The following is a 12324-nucleotide window of genomic DNA, read 5'->3' on the forward strand; positions in this document are numbered from 1 at the left end:
TGATTTAGCTTGAAGATCAAACACCTTACACTTAAATATCATTTTTTTGAGAGAGAAATAATGATAAATGTTCTTGACTTTGAATAGAAGAAGTATAAGATGAACACATACACACCGATCTTCAAGGTTTGTAGATCTTCATCGTCTTCATCTTCTTCCCAAATCTGATGTTCGATCATCTTCTTCTTCTTTCTAGAAACAATTTCCAAGCACATAGAAGAAATCGATTTTATGTGAGCTGGTTCAAAGCACAATGCATCAACGAACTTGTACATTGTGCTGCATTGTTTGTACTTTGTTGACTTCCAAGAACAAAGAAGATGAACACGATGAACAAAAGATCTGGAACAACACTCCGACGATTTTTGGGTTTGAAAACCCTAACTCGAGTTCATCTTAAAGCTCATCAGGCCTTCAAGAACACAAACAAAAAAGATTTATACCGGTTTTTAGATTTGATGAAGAACAAGAGCACAAATATGATGAAGAACACGAACACAAACCCAAAAGTCATCTTCATCTGTTCAAGAACATACCAACACTCATGATTCTCGATTTTTTATATGAACTTGATTTTAGATTCGAGTTCAGTGTGTTCTTGAACAAAAATGGAAACATGATTTTCGAGCTTCAAACTTTTTACATGAACACTTCTAGATTTGAGTTCAGAACAAATGTGTTCTTGAACAAAAATGGAAACTTGATTTCAAACTATAACTCAAAAACATAACTTCAGTTGAAGATCTTTTGATTTCTGGGAAGAAGATGAACACACACACATCGACGAACTCATTTTTTTTGTGGTCTATTTGTTCTTGAAGATGGTTAGATTTGGGTTGAAGTGGTTAAAGGATTTATGGGTTTATGATTTTTGGGTCGAAAGGTTTGAAGGGATGAAGATGATATGTGTTTTCTGATCTAAAAAACCCACACATACACACCGATTGAAAACATTTTTGATGAACTCATTTTTCAGATCTAGTTATTTTTGAAGATGTTCTATTTGGATTGAAGGGGTTGAAGAATTTCTTGAGGAAAACACATGGCTCTAGGTATTTTTTTTGTTTATGTTTTTTTTTTTTTAGTCGGAGACTCGCCGGAAAAGATAACTGGAATCTCACCGGAGCTCACAAGAACACCAAAAACTGACTAAACCTCCGATAGTAGGTCATAAGGATGTTTTTTGAACAGTTTAACAAGTTCACTGAGAAAATTTGGACCAAAATAAAAATCAATGACTAAATATGTATCATTTTGAGTCATTATCCCTTTTAAAATATATTAGCCTACTTGGGTTCTTCATTATCCCTTTTAAAATATATACAACTATTTGTGAACCAAAGTGGTCATTACATAAATTTCATGGTTAGGTTCTTTAGGCTGCTGGTGGGTATGGGTGCCGTCCAAGACCGCACTTCGTGCCACATAGGACGCGAACACCGCCCCCAGACTGCGGTCTGGTGCGGTCTTGGCCGCAGTGCGGTCCTCCAGTAACATGAGTTTTTTTTTTTTTTTTTTTTTTCTATATATACATATCATTTTTTTTTTCATAACACAATCTCCTCTATCTCTCAATTTTTTTTTAAATCACCACTCTCTCAAAAATAAAAAAATTTAAATATCATGTTTTTTTTTTTAAGTAATCACAATGTACTGTTTTTTTTTAATTTCAAATAATAAAAAAATATGTTTTTTTTATTAAAATAGAAGTTATATTAAATTAAAATAGTTAAAAAAAGTTTTATTAAATTAAAATATCAAAAAAAAAATGAAAAGTGTGGCATGAAACCACACTCGAGTGGTAAAAAGTAACGTGACGCTTATTTGGCGGGGGAGGGAGTGCGGTTTTGGTGACACCACTCCCTCCAGCCTTACAAATACTTACTGCTTCCGTACATTTAAATATATAATATTATGAATTTTCGTCAGAATTTTCTAGAACTTTTAAATTCAAATTTATGATAAAAAAGACTACGCAAGTACCATTGTACCAATACCGTACCTTACCAAAACGACAAAACAAATACGGTGATTATTTTAATTATTTTACAGTTTTTCATCACCTTACCAAAACGACAAAACAAATACGGTGATTATTTTAATTATTTTACAGTTTTTCATCAGTTTTTAATTATGATAGTAATAAATCCACATTTTTTTGAAGATTGTAATGAAAAAAAAAAATTTAATACTTTTTTCTCAATTATTTAGCTTTTCTTATAACACGAAATGAAACCAAAAAAAATAAGAAGAAGAATGATAACAAAGCCTGTCCAAGTTTTTATTGTGGTAGCTATCCCATTTGGGTTTAGATGATAGTTCTAAACTAACAATATCATGGATTCAATCCCATAAAAAATAAAAATAATATATAATGTGATTAAAAAAAAAACGAAAGAAAGAAAGAAAATTTGACAAATATTGGTGTTATTAATAACTACGACTTAAATAAGTTAATGTAACAGTTACACATATTATAAAACACTTTGAAATTTAGATTATTTATTTATGTCCACATATATGAAGAAAATCAAAAGCCTAAGATAGACAAAAGTGACATTCTAATTTATATCGCCGTCGTTATCAAGTGTTACCACGGTGAGGGTATCATTTTCCGGCCACCGCTTCCTGCGGCAATCCTAGTCTTCACGTTCTCAAACTCTGAAATCCGGCAAGGAATCGTGATACCACCGGGATGATCATGACCGTATTCCTCCTCCGCCTTCATCAACAACTGCCCAAACAAAGGATGGTTTATATATATCACCGGCACCAACACCCTCTCGAAACCGCCGTCGTCCTGTCCCACGTACACAGCCATCTTCCCCTTCGGAACAGTCGCGTGCGGCGGCGCATGATCCGTTTCCACAACGGAGTCTTTTCCTATACGAAAGTAACCCGAACGAAAAGCTGGGTTTATAGAACAAACAGCTCTTGCTTTCGCCTTAACTCGAGCACCCCACTTCAAGAATTTTGAAAACGATCTGAGAGATGGGTTTAACCGATGGTATCCCCTCGGCGACAGCTGGTTTCTCCGGCGGATGCATCGGAATAGTGAGATGACTCTATGTTTGAGCAAAAAACCTCGGAATTTCTTCATTTTTTGACGAAATTCAAAACCCAAGTCAGGAATCGAAGTTAAAAGCGGGAATTGGAAGAAGAGAACTGAAGTTTAGGAAAAGGGCCATGGGTCTGCAACAGACATGGCTAAACGGAACAAGGTGAGACAAATTTCAGAAAGAGTGATGGGTATGTTTGACATAGTCGTTTCGTACCTTATGATCTAATGATTTGGTGTTTCCATACTTATGATTTCTTCGGAGGTTGCTTGATCTATGGATAAATTGTAAAAAGTAGACCACCGAGTTTGATGACGACAATGATAGTGGATGGGAGAGAGAGAATATGCAAATTAATAGAGGAGAAGAAAATGGGAGTGAAATATATATAGAAAAAAAAAAAAAAAAAAACAAGAGAAATATGGTCAGATTTACAATATGTGGCCACCCAAAAAATAGAGGCTTGCGTCCACGTGCTATTGCCAAGGTTTCAACTTTCAAGAGAGGAGAGTCGTTCTCTCCCAATTCATTAAACTCATGGTTATATAATTTTTTTTTTTAATCTTTTCCAACCCACAGCCTATAGAAATTTTATCTTTTTCAATCTATTCAATCCAATCAATTAAAAAAAATACAAAACAACTAAGGTACAAGTTTTAAAAAACATGTTACAAGAAAAAATGAGAAATAGAAAGTAGAAAGAGATGATGAAGTGGGTTAGATATGTAAATTACTCTAGTATCTCGAATAATATATTATTCTACTAGAATATTTCACAAATATTTCAAAAAAGCGGTAATTTTATTTATTTTATTTATTTTTGGATAAAAAAGTGATGAAAAAATATTTTAAAATTTTTTTCGAAAATTTTCAATTATTTTGCATTTTAAAAATATTTTTTTATCTAAAAAATGAGTGTTTAGGATTGCGTTTCTCCGTCTCACAAAATATAATGATCTCATGAACCTAACCATATATATATATATATATATATATATATATATATATATATATATATATATATATATATATATATATATATATATATATATATATATATATATATATATATACTATCAAATTTGTAGGTTATGTACTTATGTTCACCGTAATTTTTTTGGCCGGCTACCATTTGTGATACACGGTCAAAAGGGTTATGATAAACACGAACAATAAGTTTGATGGTATGTATATTGAATGCAGAAAAAATAAAAAGGATGGAATGTGAACAAAATCAACACTTGGTTATCCTCTTGGATCATTTTCTTTTAAACTAATCAAAGCTTCTATTTTCCTTGGTGTTAGTACTATTTGTTTTTGGTTTTGATATTGTGATTAGGTTGCTCACAATTGATCTTTACTCGTGATAAATAACTTGTTCATCCTTAGTATTGTTTGTAATTGTGGAATATTTATAATGAGAAATGATGTTTTGAGCTTTTTTTTAAATAAGTTATTTTTACGAAGAATTTATTCACGAAATATAACTTCTTCACATTTGGTATCGTCTATTATTGTGGAATCTCTATAATGAGAAATTATGCTATCACTTTTTTTTTTGTTAATAAGCATAATATTAGGAATAAATTACTTTTACGAAGAAGTGATAAGATACTACTGATATAATAAAAAATAACATTATGAGTTATTTTTAAATCAATTCTAAAAGAAAAGGAACGATGTCAAAATCACTAAGAGCACTTAATTATACATAATCGAAGTAAACTATATAAATGTTTGTTTATATATATATATATATATATATATATATATATATATATATATATATATATATATATATATATATATATATTTTTGATACAAGGGTAAATTGGTCATTAATAAAAATTTAACAAGTCAAAAATTAAATTTAACAACGAAAAGACCAAATACGTAACATTTAAAAACCACATAGACCACCTATGTAATCCAATAAAGGTTATCGTAAAACTGATATTTTTTGAAAACCATAAGGACTATTTATGACATCATAGACCACCTATGTAATCCAATAAAAGTTATACTGATATTTTTTGAAAACCATAAAGACCATTTATGACATGTTGTATAGCTATTGAAAAAAAATATATGAGGAAATAGTTAAAATAAAAATGATAACCAAAAGTTGATTTTGTTTATATTTGGTTTCTTTCATTTTTTGGATGCAATACACCATCAAATTGTTATTTGTATTCATTATAATCTTTTTGACCCTCTATCACATGTTATAGCTGTTCAAAATATTACAGTAAACACAAACAATAAATCCAAAAGTATATTACGTAAAAAAAAGAATTAAATATAAACAAAATGAATAACTAATTACCGGATCATTTTCTCTCGGTTAAACTCCAAATTCGCAAATAAAAAACTTTTCATTGGGATTTGTGACTTAAAAAATAAATTGGTCAAGTTCCGTAAATATTCCGTACACTACAATCAGCTGCTATAAACGGACGAGACGGTCATGAATAATCCTTTAATTCTACGCATGCATTTGATAAAAGTACAGTGGGGTCCACCATAGCATGCCATGAAGTTTTAAAGTAATTTTTACTTTAGTGAAAATGATATATTTATAGTAAAATAGCACTACTCTACCGTCATCAAAATTTATCTCAAGTAGCATAGATCTTCTTTATAAAATAAAGAGTAAATTATACAAAATGTAAGGCTAAAAAAAGCTTATATGGTTAATTAAACTATCCTTACTAATTAGACAACTCAGTCATTAAATGATAATCTCTCATTACTTTTAAATAAGACATAATTGCAAAAATAGTCCATATTATTAGCAAAAATATATGGTTTTGGACCAAAATATGTTTGGTGTGTTTGTTATTTTGATAAACAAAAACATCAATGCGGAAGAATAAATTATAGATATTTATCTCGAATCTAGTTAAAAGAAAACTTAAATAAAAAAATGATGGAATACTTGTTTTCATTGTGATTCTCGGATCTGATGATTAAGGTTGGTTTTTCAGTTGATCATAAAAATTTTCTCTAAAAACCTCAGCAATATAAAAAACAAATTTCTCTATGTCTTTTCATGTTGTGGATCTGTTTCTCATTACGTATTTATATAGATCGAGATATAACCGAATGTGAGAGATATTAAGGATATAGAAGATCTTGAGTTAAATCGGGAAATTAACCTACAAGATAAACCAAATTAAGTATATATCTTATTAATAAAATTGGTCCATCAACATTTTTATGTAATTTCTATAATAATATAAAATTAATGATAACATTATTTATATACATATATTAATGATCTCAAAATATCCCACATGGTGGTGTATGATAGTATTAATTAGGAGTGGTAAATCGGATCATCGTGTCGTGTTTCTGTCTAACACGACACGACACAACAATGTTTTTTTGTAACACAAACACGACACGACACAATGTCGTGTTTTTTTAACTAACACAAAACCGAACCAATTAAAAAACGACAAACACGACATGAGACGACAACGATAACATAATATAACAATTAGTTTATTTAATTAATATTTAATCATACATAACACGAAAAACACAACAACTAAATGTTAAATTGTGTCAATTTCGTGTCGAATTTTAAACACGACATCGTGTTTTTACAATTAACATGAACACAACACAAACACGAATTCAAATTTCAATTTCGTCCCAATTTCGTTTCGTGTCGTGTATTTTTATCGTGTCGTGTCAACAATTGACATCCTTAGTATTAATGGTTTAATTTTAGATATTTTTAGTGATTTTTGTCTCTATACACTTAAGAAGATATTTATGCCTTTATAACTAATTTTTTACTTTTCTATTAACTTGAAACGAAAATAGAAAATAAATAAATAACTTGCCCCTTCCCCCCTTTTCATTTTTATCAGAAACAAGGAAGCCACTTGTAACGTCCCAAAAATTAAGACCAAAAATTTCATTTTTGAATTAATAAAACTGTAATCCAAAACAACATCATGAAACTAAGGTGGAATAAAGTGTATCAATACAACATAAAATATCAGAGTAAATCACAAAACGTGGAATAATATGGTGTGTGCTATGCAATCATCCCGAGTTCTTCTCTTTCGAACCAGAAGTACCTGAAACATAAATTGAAAAGCGTAAGCACAAAACTTAGTGAGTTCCTCAGACTACCACATACCATACATAATAAACACATATTGGGCCCCGTCCTTCATCGAGCCTTGTCCTTCATCGAGCCCAGTCAGTCATCAGACCCTGCCTGGCATCGGGCCCCGCTCGGTATACATATAAACATATGAACACATGTGATAATCACAAAGACAATAGCATACAATACAATCATAGGGCCCTGCCTGGCATCAGGCCTTGCCTGGTAAGCATACCAACACATAACACATGCAAGAGTTACGCAAACATATAGCATCCTAACATAATAAACCATGGACCGACATTGGTACCTTCGACCCGCTAAACATAGTGAGGAAACTCACCTCTAACTGTTGAATCACATAGATAAATCTCTGCTTGCTGGCCCGATAAATCCTCACGCTATCATTATAAAACAAAATTTAATTAATACTAGGTCTTGGCCCATAACCAATAATCGAAGATACTTAGCCCAAGCCCAAAGTAAAAGACCATTTTACCTTTCTCCTATTTTGGCCCAAGGCCAACGCCCAACTTATTACCTAAAGACCAAATCCTAAATGATCACCCCAAAGCCCATATATAGCTCAATCTTCCAAATTAGGCCCGAAGCCCATCATGGTCTAAAGTCCAAAGGAACCCAAACCACTAGCCAGAAGCCAGAAGCCAAAAACCAGAAGTCTGACAGCCCAACAAGGCCCAAATGAAGAAAATCGGACCTAAGGCCCAAACCGAGAATGCAAGCCCAAAAAGCCCATCTGCTGAGTATGTGGGGCGTACTCGGCTTTTATGCTTTGAGTACACCTTCTAGGGCTAGTATGTACAGTGTACCAGCTAGTTACGCCTAACTTATTCCCCAGCTTGCCACCCTACTCCATTAAGCACTTATTACATTGAGACTTCAAGCCAAACTCTCATATCTGATTCTATAAGACCACTTATCATGTAACGTTGGCAACTTTACACACATGTGTGGCTTAATAGGGCTTAAGAGATCAAAAAGAGCTTAATAAAGGTCTTAACACATGCATGAGTCCAAATGCTCCATAAAGTAGACATTTTTTATGAACTTGGGGATTGAAAGGAGCTAAGATCTAGCACCCATAACCTTTGGAATATATCAAAAGCTCTCCTTTAATATAAAGGGCTCAAAAGATGCATAAATGTTCCATTAACTAGATCTAGCATAGAAGATCACAAAGGTGTAAACTTTTTACCTTAAAATGCTTGAAAATGTGGAAATGATTCTGGATCTACAAACTCAATCAACTTCTCCAAGGGTGTCTCTTCTTTTTCTTCACCTTAAGACACCCAAAATCTCTTTATCAAGCTCACAAACTCACTAACACACTTAAGGTTTCGTTCTCTGGGACAAGGAGGATGGAGGCTAGCTAAACATGCCCAAATGACGCTATAATGAGGTTTAAACATGGTGCAAACCCTAAAAATTAGGGTTTGTCTCAGACTTATGTACGCCCCACGTATGTGGTTAAGTCTCGCGACCAGATTATGGCTAGTACACTAAGCGTACCCATTGAGTATGCCCCGCGTACTAACCAAGGGACCAATTTTGAAAGAAATTGCATTGGGATAAAAGTGAAACTTACCAAAATCTGAATGTTACACCACTCATCAGATCCCTACCCTCCACCGTAACCCTCTATCTGGAACAACAGTCGGTAGCCGCATATCTCACTAGAAACCACAAGCAACATCGTTATCTGATCTTTCACCATATTCTATCTCTCACACAGTTCGCCCACGCTAACTCTTCCATAAATTCTGTCTACCACAACCTCTATTCTCATCGAAAACAACCAGGAACCACAGATCTTGATGGAAACCACGACGAAAGTCGTTATATGATCCTTCACCATTGATGTTTCGGCAAAAAGGGCCGTGTCATCTTTCAGATCTTCATATTATATTCTCTTACATGTCATTTTTAAGATTTGGAAGTCTTCGTCGGTGGAGCAAGGTTTGAAACCCTAAATCACATAATCGTCGGTCAAGTTAGAGTTCCCTATGACCATCATCGCCGCCTCTAAACTCGACTTTCAATCCACCATTGATAAGTACTGGTTTTGCGCAAGCCTTAGGTTCTAGTTTAGGGAAAATCAATTACCAGTTGTGTTGTTATCTGATGGAGATGATGATGAAGTGTGAAGATGGTGGATAATTATGTTGGTGTTGGATCTTGACCGGTGAGATGGCGGAGTAGATGATGGTGATGCCATGGTATATTATATTTAAATAATGATTATTTGCAAATTTTTGTTTTTTTTTTTTAAATAATTCATTTGCTTTTAGTTAACAAAATATTATTAAAATTAAAGTAATAAACTATATTATATTTTTTTATAAAATCATAAAACTTCATGTTTTTGAAAAAAAAAATATATATATATTGTTGTAGCTACTTCAAAAAATATTAACTTAAGAAATATTTGTGATTTTATAATATATATTTACTATTAAATGATAGATAAATATTAACTAATAACCTTATAAAAATAAAGTTACAAAATTTTTATATTATCTAATAATTAAGAATAAGTAAATACATAAAAAAAATAGGAGACAAACTTTAATCATTTAATAATCATCTAATTTAACAATTCTTCAAATAGAAGACAAAAATAATATTCTTTAACAATCATCTATAGTTATAAATTCATGATTACAAGCTTTCAATTGTCTATAAAATTGTATATATAATATAAACATTGTTTCCCATCCAGCTACACACAGGACTGATGTGCACAATTATACCTACTATTTTTAAATTTATAAATCTAACCTGCTTAACAAGCTAAATATGCCTAGACATTGTACCTAGTCCAGTTATAGTATAGAAAAGTAAGTTGGGTGTCGAACATATGGAACTATATTTATTTAATAAAATAACTACTAAAAGCTAAAGTAAGAAAACAACTAAATGTGGGGGTTTTATCTGATTTTACATGTAACGCCAAGTTTCAGATATGTCTGTTTTATTTAATTTTAATAAATTGAAGTTGGATCTCTGGTGGCCACGGCGTGGTGATAGAATCCCACAGTGTGGCGAAGGCCACAATTTTCGTGGCCTATAAGTTGGCGCGCCATAGCATGGGATATATTGCCACGACGTTGCTGCTGTTTAATGACAAACCCTAGTCCAGGGTTTGAGCCATATTTAATAGAATGTGATGGCTAGGGTTGCCCACCCTCAGCCTCATTTAGGTGATGTTTGTTTTTTCTAAAAAACCTCTCTGGCATCTTATTGCTGTGCCACGCAGCACACGCGCAACACTTGGCCCTTCGCAGCTGTTTGTTTTTCAGAAGACTTCTGACTTAAAAACTGTTGCGCATGTGCTGCGTGGCGCAACACTAAACCAGCTGCTTCAAGTCTCTTCACGTCTTACTTTAACTTACTACAACAGTCTGCAGACCTTAAAAAACAAACATACTTTTTTTTTTAAATGTTGTAGCCGTTTTTTCCTCCTTTTCTGCTACAGAGGGTTGCAGAGGTGGTCCGCAGACTTCAGACATTTTTGCTTCGAAAAAACAAACAACACCTTACTCTTCCTCAACGTTAGAGAAAAAACCCTAGCCTCTATTGCAAATCTTTGAGCTCTTGTAAGTTTTGGTGATATTTTAAAGAATAAGACATCTTTCAGCTTGGTTGTAATGAGAAAATCTTCCCATATACCATTAGCATGTGTTTGGACTCTTGTAAGTCCTCAAGATCTAATCTTTATGTTATATATGTCTAGATCTAGCTATTTATCCCCATATCTTGATGATTAGAGAAATTGAGGTTGGATCTCATAAAGCTAGCAACTTTATGGATCCATGTTATATGTTCCACCTCTGAGGATCTATTTAGTTTTTGATTCCATGCTCAATTTTAAATCTTTATTTCCATCTTTTTGACCCAAAATGGAAGGTACATGCATTGGCCATATATATCCATAAAGCCATGATTTTTAGGGCTTGTTAAGAGTAAGAAATCATTCTGGAAACTTTGGGTGAGCAACTCTTGAGATTTGGTGCTTAATGGGTGTTTTTATGCATTTGGTCACCCTTAAGTAATTAGGGTTTGGGATCTTGACATATTGAGGGGTCTTAATGGATAAATTTGGAAACTTTATACATAAAGACCGTGGGAAGAACCAGATATGGGATTTAGAGTTCAAGAAATTGTGGGAAAATGGCTTAATGGATTAAGCTATCTAGACTAATCCCAACGATGTGGCGGCTGGGTAGAAACTTGTCTGCCTTGTCGTTTAGCAGCCACAACGTGGCTATGGATGGCCACGACGTAGCGACCATCTGGAGTTGACTTTTGACCGTTGACTTTGACCGAGTTTGACATTAGGTCATTTGGGATATTTTAAGTAGTAGATTGAGGCTTGGTCCCTATGTGTTATGCATGTGACCTATAGAGTCAATATTTGGAGCAACATTCAGTTAAACTATTTTTCTAACATTAAGGTGAGTTTTCTTTACTGTACTCGTAACGTACCAATACTGAACCACTAGGTTGTGTTATATATTATGGTATATATAGGATGTTGCTATGTTGTAGCGAAATATTATATTGGTAGATCTGTATGATTACCTGTACTCGCTCACTATTGAATGTTACTTTATATGTCGACATGTTATTGTGTGGTCAGGTTGAGGCGGTCATGCTTTGTGCAAAAGGACAAGATACCTGGGGTGGTTTGGATAGGCTGTAGGCCCATGCGAGGCAGTCCATTTAGGCTAAAGGCCCGAAGAGCGGTCCCGATAGGCTGTAGGCCCTACGAGGTAGTCCAGTCTGGATGAAGGCTCATATATGTTATCTGATTAGTTGTGTGTATGTGTGGTATTTTGGAGGAAATCACTAAGCTTTGGCTTATAGTTTGATGTTTTGGTTTTAGCCGCTTTCAGAGGACAAGGGAAGGTGAACTCTTGATTATCCACGTCATCATGGATTTTTATATGACTTTTGATTTTGGGATACTTTGATTCATGTTTACGGTTTTGAGAAACTATGTTTTATGTAACTAACGAATTTTGAAATGGTTTGAAAATTGAAAAATTTTCTCATCTTTTTGCAATGTTACATTACAAATTCAAATTAGCTTAATTACTCAATCAACTAAAATAAATT

General features: G+C 33.1%; 1 pseudogene across 1 annotated transcript; it reads right to left on the bottom strand.

The window, feature by feature from the left end:
• Positions 1-2410: 2410 nt before the first annotated feature.
• LOC145007593 (auxin-responsive protein SAUR36 pseudogene) lies at positions 2411-3407 on the bottom strand (annotated as a pseudogene). Its single transcript, XR_013663001.1, has 2 exons — positions 3276-3407; positions 2411-3207 (listed from the first exon to the last, which is right to left on the bottom strand). The product of XR_013663001.1 is annotated as an auxin-responsive protein SAUR36 pseudogene (transcript).
• Positions 3408-12324: the final 8917 nt, after the last annotated feature.

This window comes from Lactuca saligna, chromosome 7, assembly GCF_052625555.1.
Source record: "Lactuca saligna cultivar CGN05327 chromosome 7, ASM5262555v1, whole genome shotgun sequence".
NCBI classification, from domain to species: Eukaryota; Viridiplantae; Streptophyta; class Magnoliopsida; order Asterales; family Asteraceae; genus Lactuca; species Lactuca saligna.